The sequence below is a fragment of the Manis pentadactyla genome, chromosome 6, assembly GCF_030020395.1.
Source record: "Manis pentadactyla isolate mManPen7 chromosome 6, mManPen7.hap1, whole genome shotgun sequence".
Taxonomy (NCBI): Eukaryota; Metazoa; Chordata; class Mammalia; order Pholidota; family Manidae; genus Manis; species Manis pentadactyla.
The window spans coordinates 80,229,399-80,239,414 of record NC_080024.1 but is presented as its reverse complement, the minus strand read 5'-3'; positions in this window follow the sequence as shown (position 1 = coordinate 80,239,414).

Here is a 10,016-nt window from a genome sequence, read left to right as displayed (position 1 = left end):
ACTAGTCCTACATCTAACTTCAAATATAAATATCCTGAGATAAACAATATAACATTTCTGAACCTCGCTGTTTTCTAAAATGAGTTGAGTTGTGTGAGTCTATTAAGTTCTGCGTGCTTGGTACTGTGACTAGCGCTGCGGATTTAAAAGAAATGAATGACTTAAACACAGCACTAAAAGAGTTCATAGGCTGTTTTCTATGTCTGAAGCTGATGTCTGTAAGTCTCATGAGGCAAACCTTAGTTTCTGAACATTTGATGCATGAAATGGATTTGTCAGAGATGACTAAATAAATTGTTTTTAGCTTCCAATGTTTGGAAATATAAGTATAACAGGCCTTCATTGAGTAGCCAAGTTTCTGAGAAGCAGTCCAGTTTTCCTGTTAATTTCTATTTTAATTTCAGCTATCTCCTGCTGATTACTGACGGCTTGCCTTCAGTTGTGTGGTTCAAAGCTGACATTCTGTGCTGTGAATAGTGAGCTTCTCCCGTGTCGGGCAGCTGCAGCTGCAGCGAGGCTGCAGTGAAGGGAGAGAAGAGCATCAGCTATTCTGATCTTGGCCATAACCATCCCCAGCGGAATTCTATTAATGTTAGACTTTTGACTGTCTGTGTTTCTGTTTCTTTTAGGATGAATTTCTATTAACTGAATCATTGTAATAAGGAGTTTCAGTAAGATTAAATTAATTCAGTGAAAGCCACTTCTCTGTGAAAGAGGAGAGCCAGAGGTAGATAGTTTCTGCTAATTAAGTTGATAGAAGGATGGATTTCCGACTTGGAATATTGTGGGAAACCATAGTCCACAAAGGGAGTGATCTCTTTCCCTTTTGGACAATATTCTTTCTGCTTTCAGAAAGAGGTCTCTGAATAAGACCTGTCTGCACCTTGTATTTCTGAAAATGCGTCAGTTTTACTCTTACAACTGAATAGATAGTCTGATTGTGCTATTGCTCCATTGTCTACTTTTGTAAAATAATTTTCTTAACTTCCATCAAGGCAGTACATTGTTTATTGCTCTGTTGGTTATCAGAAGTGGTTCTAGGTGCTCACATTACATCAAAGAACATACAGTCCTTGTCCTCTTGGAGCTTATATTATAGTGACCATGTTTCACATTTGAGGAGATTAAAAGAAAATGTACCATGTCAGTGTTTCAGGGAAGGTTAGAAGGATAGTGAAGCCAGGATGAAAGTAAAGATTTGTTATTTTATAAAAGGTGGTCAGGGAAATCCTCTCTCATACATATTTGCTTGAAGTAAGGATGTGTAGGAATAAATTTTTCGAGACCTTACATATCTTGAAATCTTGTTTATACCATAATACTTAATAGTTTCTCTTGGAATAGAATTTTAAGTTGGAAATAATTTCCCTTTGGAATAATGAGGACATTGTTCCATTGTCTTATAGTTTCCAGAATTGCTTTTGAAAAACTTAACAGTGATCCAATTCCTGATTGTTTGTTGTGAATTATTGTTTTGTCTGTGAACTTGTAAGATCATCTTTTTGTCTCCAGTGTTCTGAAATGTCACAGTGAGGTGCTTGGTTGTAGGTCCATTTTGTTTCATGGTGCTGGGCTACTGATGGGCCCATTTAATCTGTAAATTCATATCCTTTGGTTCTAGGAAATTGCTTTGAATTACTTAGTTGATGGTCTCCTCAATTTTCTGCCTTCTCTTTCATGAATGTCTTTTATTCATATATTGACCCTTCTGGGATTGGCTCTCTGATTTTTTCTTTTTTATTCTTCTGTTTCCCACATCTTTGTCTTTCTGTTCTGTTTTCTAGGGCACTTTATAAACTTTCTCTTCAAACCTTTTTTTTTTGCTATTGTATTTTTGATATCTATGAGTTAATCTTGTTCCCTGATTTTTCCTTTTAAAATAGCACCTGTCTCTTATTTTTTTTATTTTACAATGTCTGTCTTAGCTTTCCGAGAAAAACAAATTTTGTTATTTTCTTTCTGTTCATGTAGTTTCTTTTTTCCTCCAAGTGTTTGCTGTTGGTTGTGTATAATTTCTTCTCTACTTTATGTTAGGAAGTTTCTTTAGTTGATTGCTAGATATACCTGGTTGTCAGTTTCTAGTTAAGAGTAAGTAACTAAGTATGAGACCAAATGGAATTTAAGCCAGTAGATGACATCTGTGAGCTGTGATTCTCACTGTGGAAGAGTGACCTGACTGTGTTCTTTCATTGGAGATTCCCAGTTTTTTATCTTTACTCAGGAATTGATAGAGTTCCAGGAGAAGATTTTTCCAATCTTCTACCCAGATGGAAAAGGCCTGATTGCCATAGTTTTGGTCTCCTGGGTACAGAAGACTGAGAGGTGTGTCAGTATACAGAATGCATATATTGATTTAATTAACTTTTAGTGTGGCGGTCCTGTCCTCAACTGTACCTAGGGTTGTTAAGCCTAGAAACCCTCTGATTTAGTTAATTCATCAATGGGCTAAGGCTCTATATTTCTGCTCACCCAGTAACATAGAGTATGAGATGAGATATAGGAATTGAATTGTTTCTTAAGACACTTCAACGGATCAACATTATTTTAGCTCCAGTCACACCACTTTCAGGTTTCCTTGTGCAATCATTTCCTGAGTCTTTAAGCGATTCTTCAGGATAGATTATATTGAGTCAAGTCATTTTCCATTGCCAAGGCTTCAGGTTTCTCAAGTTGATTGAGGTTTGTATTTCAGCAGTTAGATTTTTGGTTTTTAAGTTCACTAATTCGTTCTTTTTCCCATTTCCTGTTCTTTTTTCTTAGATGTGATATACTTCCTTGTTTCTGGGAAGATTATTAGACAAAAATATTTACCTCTAGATGTTCCTTTTTTCTCATCATTGTTTTCCTTTAAATACTTGAACGTATAACTCTTTAACATCTGTGTCTGATAATTCCACAGTGTTTATTATTCCTGCATCTCCATCTGTTTGTTTTTCTTCTGGGTATAAATTACATTTTCCTGCTTCTTGGTATGTCTAATACAGGCATGCCTCGGAAATATTTCAGTTTGGTTCCAGACCACTGGAGTAAAGCAAAGTTTGCAATAGAGTGAATCAAATGAATGTTTTGGTTTACCAGGGTATATACAAGTTAATTTAAACTATACCTTAGTCTTTTAAGTGTGCAAGAGTATTATGTCAGAAAATAAATACTACATATACCTTTATTAAAAAATACTTTATTGCTAAATATGCTAACCATCATCTGAGCTTTCAGCAAGTCATAATCACTGATCATAGGTCACTGTAACGAATACAATAATAATGCAAAAGTTTGTAATATTGTGAGAATTACGAAAATGTGATAGAGACATAAAGTAAGCAGATGTTTGTGGGAAAATGGCACCAATAAACTTGCTTGATGCAGGGTTGTCACAATCTTTCAATTTTTAAAAAATGCAGTATCTGTAAAACTTAAGAAAGCAGTGACCAATAAGACAAGGCATGCCTGTAACTTTTCTTTTTCCCTGGATACTGGTCATTGTCAACATTACATTGTTTGGTCTCTGGATTTTGTTGTCCTCCTTTAAAGAATTTTGAGCTTTGGAAGGTAGTTAAATGACTTACAGTTCTGTTTGCTTTTTTCAAGTTTTGCTAGGGTGGGTATTAAAATATAATCATTACACTAGAGATAGTTTCTAGCCTCACTACTAAGGTATGGTCCTGCTAAGGTCTCTACTGAATATTTTGAATGTTTAATGAAAACTCTGCACTTTGGCTGGTGGAAATCTGAATGATTCTATGACCTATGTGAGCTCTGGGAACCATTCAGCTCACACTTCCCTAGTCATTCTTTGCCCAGCTTTGTAAAATTTGACCCAGTGCCCACACATCTTAGTGTCTAGCAAAGACTTACTGACATTCCTGTGTAAATTGAGCTTTAGTTTTCTACACAGCTTCCTTCTCTCTGGAACTTTGCCCCACACCTTCCAGAAACCTCAGATTTCTTGAATTCTAATTTCTGTCTCCTCTACTCAGCAAGGCAGGTATGCTCTGCTTGGGATCTATGTCCCTGTTGTGCAGTCCAGAATGTGTCTCACAACAGAAAGCCAGGAGATCATAGGCCTCATCTCATTCATTTCCCCTCTCAGGCACCACAGTCCTATGTTGCCTGTTGTCCAGTAACTGAATACAGTTTTATATATTTTGGCCAGTTTTCTAGTTGTTTTAAATGAAAGGTACATATGGTTCCTGTTACATTATAGCTGGAAGCAGAAGTCAACATACTTAGTTTGAAATTCTATTCTGATTATATTTTAAGTCTTTCTTTGGTTGTGTTCATTTGTTTAACTTGTCTTCTGTCTTGAACAGGCTTTACATTCCTCAAGAGTTTGCTCATTCTTTCATTGTATATGCATATTTAATACTGAAATTCCTTATTGTCTATCTCTTCTGCTTCTGGACTGCTTGGGAAGAGGGCTAAGACCTGCCATTGGAGTTTTTACGTGTTTTTTAGTGGCAGTAAAAGAGCGAGTAGAATATATTTCTGGGCTACATATCCTGGTGGCTGATCTTCTGGGAACCAAAGCTTCCCTTTCTAAGTGTCACCAGCTACTGAGGATTCTGCCCTGTCTCTAAGGTCTTAATATGCATTATTCCCTCCTGGTGTCATAGGCCCTCGGTCACTGCCAGGTGTATTGGTGGGGAATGAATATGGGCTCATTTGACTTGGCTGCACCCACTGTGGTAGTCCAAGTAACAGTGCTGTTCACTTTCCCTTCCTGTTCCTGTATTCCACCTGTGGCCAAGGGGCAATGGCAAATCTGTTGCTGTTTTGTGTGTGTCTCTTACTTTGGAAGATCCATGTTCATCTCAGCCTGTTATTTTCCTCTTCATATTTTTAATTTGTTTTAGGTAACAGAGTATTCGCAGTTTCTAGCTCTTCAATTCCTTTTGTTCTTGTGTGACCACTAATTAATTTTCTGTCATTTCCAGGATTTGATGTAGATGGGGGAAACTAGCCAGTTCTCAGTCTGCCACCTTGAAACAGGCAGGATAATCCCTTTTGAGCCTGTCTCTGCTCAACCATTTTTTTTGGTATCATTAATCTACAATTACATGAAGAATATTATCTTTACTAGGCTCCCCCCTTCACCAAGTACTCCCCACAAACCCCATTACAATCACTGTCCATCAGTGTAGTAAGATGCTATAGAATCACTACTTGTCTTCTCTGTGTTGTACAGCCCTCCCTGTGCCCCCACATTATACATGCTAATTGTAATGCCCCTTTTCTTTTTCCCCACCCTTATCCCTCCCTTCCCACCCATTCTCCCCAGTCCCTTTCCCTTTGGTAACTGTTAGTCCATTCTTGGGTTCTGTGATTCTGCTGCTGTTTCATTCCTTCAGTTTTTCTTTGTTCTTATACTTCACATATGAGTGAAATCAGTTGGTACTTGTCTTTCTCCGCCTGGCTTATTTCACTGAGCATAATACCCTCTAGCTCCATCCATATTGTTGCAAATGGTAGGATTTGTTTTCTTCTTATGGCTGAATACTATTCCATTGTGTATATGTACCACATCTTCTTTATCCATTCATCTACTGATGGACACTTACGTTGCTTCCATTTCTTGGCTACTGTAAATAGTGCTGCGATAAACATAGGGGTGCATCTGTCTTTTTCAAACTGGGCTGCTGAATTCTTAGGGTACATTCCTAGAAGTGGTATTCCTGGGTCAAATGATATTTCTATATTGAGCTTTTTGAGGAACCTCCATATTGCTTTCCACAATGGTTGAACTAATTTACATTCCCACCAGCAGTGTAGAAGGGTTCCCCTTTCTCCACAACCTCGCCAACATTTGCTGTTGTTTGTCTTCTGGATGGTGGCGATCCTTACTGGTGTGAGGTGATATCTCATTGTGGTTTTGATTTGCATTTCTCTGATGAGTAGCAATGTGGAGCATCTTTTCATGTGTCTGTTGGCCATCTGAATTTCTTCTTTGGAGAACTGTCTGTTCAGCTCCTCTGCCCATTTTTTATTTGCATTATTGCTTTTTGTTTGTGTTCTCAACCATTTTTAAACCGATTTGCTTTCCACTACTACCAGGGTTTCAGTGTGTGTGTGTGTGTGTTAATAAATATCCAGTTTCACTGTTGGTAAACATTAAATAGCATAACATTTTCCCTTGGCTTCTTTATCCTGTGTGGGCCAATTTATTTGGCTCTTCATTCAAGAAATAACTATTGGGGCTCTTATCTAAGTACTTGAGGAGGAGGGCACTATCTAAAGGGAGAATTAAAGATATAACTATGCTATAATACTATAATAGGTGATGTGATAAGAGCTATTAGAAAGTACAAGAAAAGTTTTGCAGAAAGTTAGGTTAAATAGACAGTCCTTAACAAGCAGAGATAATATTTGCAGGGTGTAGAGTCACAAACTCAGTGGCAATGTAGTACCTGGTAAAAGTCACCAGTGACCTAATGGCTGAATCTACTTGCTTCTTTTTAGTCCTTCTTTGTCTTCACTGAGGCGAGTTGACACTTAGCAAGCACTCTCTTTCTCTTGGAAATTCTCTTCTGTGACAGGTTTCTTTTCCTGCTTTTAAGACTTATCTTTCTGTCTCATTTTCCTGTCCCCTACCAGTTCTAGACATTCTGTCAATGTCTGTGTCTGTATTCCAAAGGCTTCAATGTCTCTAGGAAGATGATTCTCAAATCTTTGACCTGAGCTTTCACATTAGGCTGAACTCCAGATCCTTACTTACTGCTGCTTTGATTATCTGGAAAATGAATTACAAATCTGAGCCCTTTAATTCTCATCTTCTAAATAAGCTCCTCCTGTGTTCAGAAGTCTGTCACCTGTCTCTCCATTCTTATCACTGCAGAGTATCTTTGACTCATCTTTCTTCTTTATGTTTATTTTTCATTTGCTCTCTTTGTATTTCCATTGTCTAACCCTAATTTAGGCCCTCATTAATTCATTTCCAACTCATGAGTGGCATTTCACATGCTTTCCTGCCTCTGGTATTTCCTTTATGGGTCTATCCTATGCACAGGTGCCAGTTTCATCTAAAGCTGGTGCATTTATATTCTCATGGTTTTCTCTGGTGCAAAGTTCCATTATCAGTTAATGTAGCTTTCTCCTACTCCACTGTGATTTCCTCAAGGGCAGGACCTGTACCTTAATCCTTTTTCATATCCTCAGTACCAAGTTAACTGTCTGGCACATAATAGGCACTCAGTAGTTGAGTGAATGAGCTAGGACTTGTTTTGTTTCTAAGGTGTATTATGTTTTTTTATTAAGGTATCGATATACAATCTTATGAAGGTTTCACATGAGCAGCATTGTAGTTACAACATTCACTCACATTATTGGATCCCCCCCTTAACCCATTGCTGTCACTGTCTGTCCATCAGCATAGTCAGATGCTGTGGAGTCACTACTTGTCTTCTCCATGCTGTTCTGCCTTCCTTTGACCCACCTACATTATGTGTGCTAATTGTAGTGTCCCTTATCGCTCCCTACATACCCACCCTCCCCAATCCCTTCCCTTTGGTAACTTCTAGTCCCTTCTTGGAGTCTGTGAGTCTGCTGCTGTTTTGTTCCTTCAGTTTTGCTTTGTTGTTATACTCCACAAATAAAGGAAATTATTTGGTACTTGTCTTTCTTCTCCTGGCTTATTTCACTGAGCAAAATAGTCTCCAGCTCCATTCATGTTGTTGCAAATGATAGGATTTGTCTTCTTCTTATGGCTGAATAATATTCCATTGTGTATATGTATCACCTCTTCTTTATTATTTCATCTACTGATGGACACTTAGGCTGCTTCCATATCTTGGCTATTGTATATAGTGCTGTGATAAACATAGGGATACATATGTCTTTTTGAATCTGGGATCTTGTTTTCTTTGGGTAAATTCTTAGGAGTGGAATTCCTGGGTCAAATGATATTTCTATTTTTAGTTTTTTGAGGAACCTCTACATTGCTTTCCACAAAATGGTTGAGTTAATTTACATTCCCACCAACAGTGTAGGAATTTTCCCCTTTCTCCACATCCTCACCAGCATTTGTTCTTTCTTGTCTTTTGGATGTTGACCATCCTAACTGGTGTGAGGTGATATCTCATTGTGGTTTTAATTTGCCTTTCTCTGATGATTAGTGATGTGAAGAAGCATCTTTTCATGTGCCCGTTGGCCATCTGAATTTCTTCTTTGGAGAAGTGTCTGTTCAGATCCTCCACCCATTTTTTAATCAGGTTGTTTGCTTGTTGGGTGTTGAGGCATGTGAGCTCTTTACATATTTTGGATGTTAACCCCTTATCGGATATGTCATTTACAAATATATTCTCCCATACTGTAGGATGCCTTTTTGTTCTGCTGATGGTGTCCATTGCTGTTCAGAAGCTTTTTAGTTGGGTGTAGTCCCATTTGTTCATTTTTCTTTTCTTTCCCTTGCCCGAGGAGATGCGTTCAGGAAAAAATTGCTCATGTATACATTCAAGAGAGTTTTGCCTATGTTTTCTTCTAAGAGTTTTTTGGTTTCATGACTTGCATTCAGGTCTTTGATCCATTTCGAGTTCAATTTTGTGTATGGATTTAGACAATAATTCTAAGGTATATTATTTTTAAGATGTAGACTAGTCAGGCAGTCATTACTGGTATATAAATAGATTTTATTTTAAAAAACTTTCTCATAATGGACTATTAAATTTTGAATATTGATTTAACTGATTCATTAAAAATAGGCAGTACCTTGAGAATCAAAAAACCCATTTTCATCATAGTAAGACAATATATTTAATGTTTGTCACAGTGTCAAACAAATATATGAAATTCTATTTTCACTAAAGGCACTGAGAAAAAGGGAAACATTATTTTAACATGTTGGACACATGACATACAGCTCATTTTCTAAGTGACTGCTGTCAGCATTTCTGCTAAAAGAGCAGTATTATAATCATTGATTTCAGAAAATGCAAATTTGCTTGGAATGAGAAAAGCTCTGTTACATACTCACCTGTCAGTTTATTTCCAAATTTATATTCTAAATGTACAGTATGTGCATGTATGTACATGCTGCAAAATATGAAGAAACCTTAGGAAGAGGAAAACTGAAAGATTCAGAAACTGTCATGTTTTCCTTCCATTAATTTAAGGAATTTGACTCAAAAACCTAACACTGCTTTCTTGATTAACACACTTAAAAGCTTTCTGGACCTCTATTATTTGTTTTTAATGTAATATAAATAGCATAGTTTTAAAGAAATTAGAACCATAAAACCCATTTTCATTTTGTGTTCATTCTTCACTTACATGTTTTTCCTTTTTTAAAATTTGTGTATAATTTATGTACAGTGAAGTGCACAATCCTTAATTTTAGAGCTTGATGAATTTTCTACATATGTATCCTCATAGATAACCATCTTCTAGTGCAGGCTATAGAAATTTCCATCATCCTGACCCTCATGCTCCCTCCCACTCAGTATCACCACAAGAGTGACCCTTAGCCCATGTCCATCACCATAGTTTGCTTATTTTATAATTTCTGATAACTTTAATAATGCTCTTTTGTGTCTACTTCTGTTATTCAACCTTATGTCTGTGAGATTCATCCGTGATCTTCATTGCTTATTATATATTTTTAAGTTTACCTTTTTTCACAAAACTATCACATGTATTGAGGACATTTAGAAAATATGTAAAAGGTGAGGAGAAAGGAGAAAGAGACCTTTAGTACCCAAAGACAAATGTTCCTAAGCTTTGTTTACTTCCACTTCTATTCTTGATATGTACATGTAGTTTTCTATATTTGAAATCATAATACATGTTCCTATGTATCCATTTCTTACTACATAGCATGTAAATATTTTTACAGTCACCAAGAAAGGCCAGTTGTCTTTCTGCTTAGCCCTGGCTGAAATTACTAATGAGCTGGGATTTTCATTTTTTTCAGTTGTAATTCATCGGATGTTGTGTGTCACTCACTGTTCCAGTCACTGTTCTAGGTGCTAAGAGAAGAGAGAGAGGGCAAGACAGGCAAGCTCCCTGCACTTATGGAGGTTGCATTC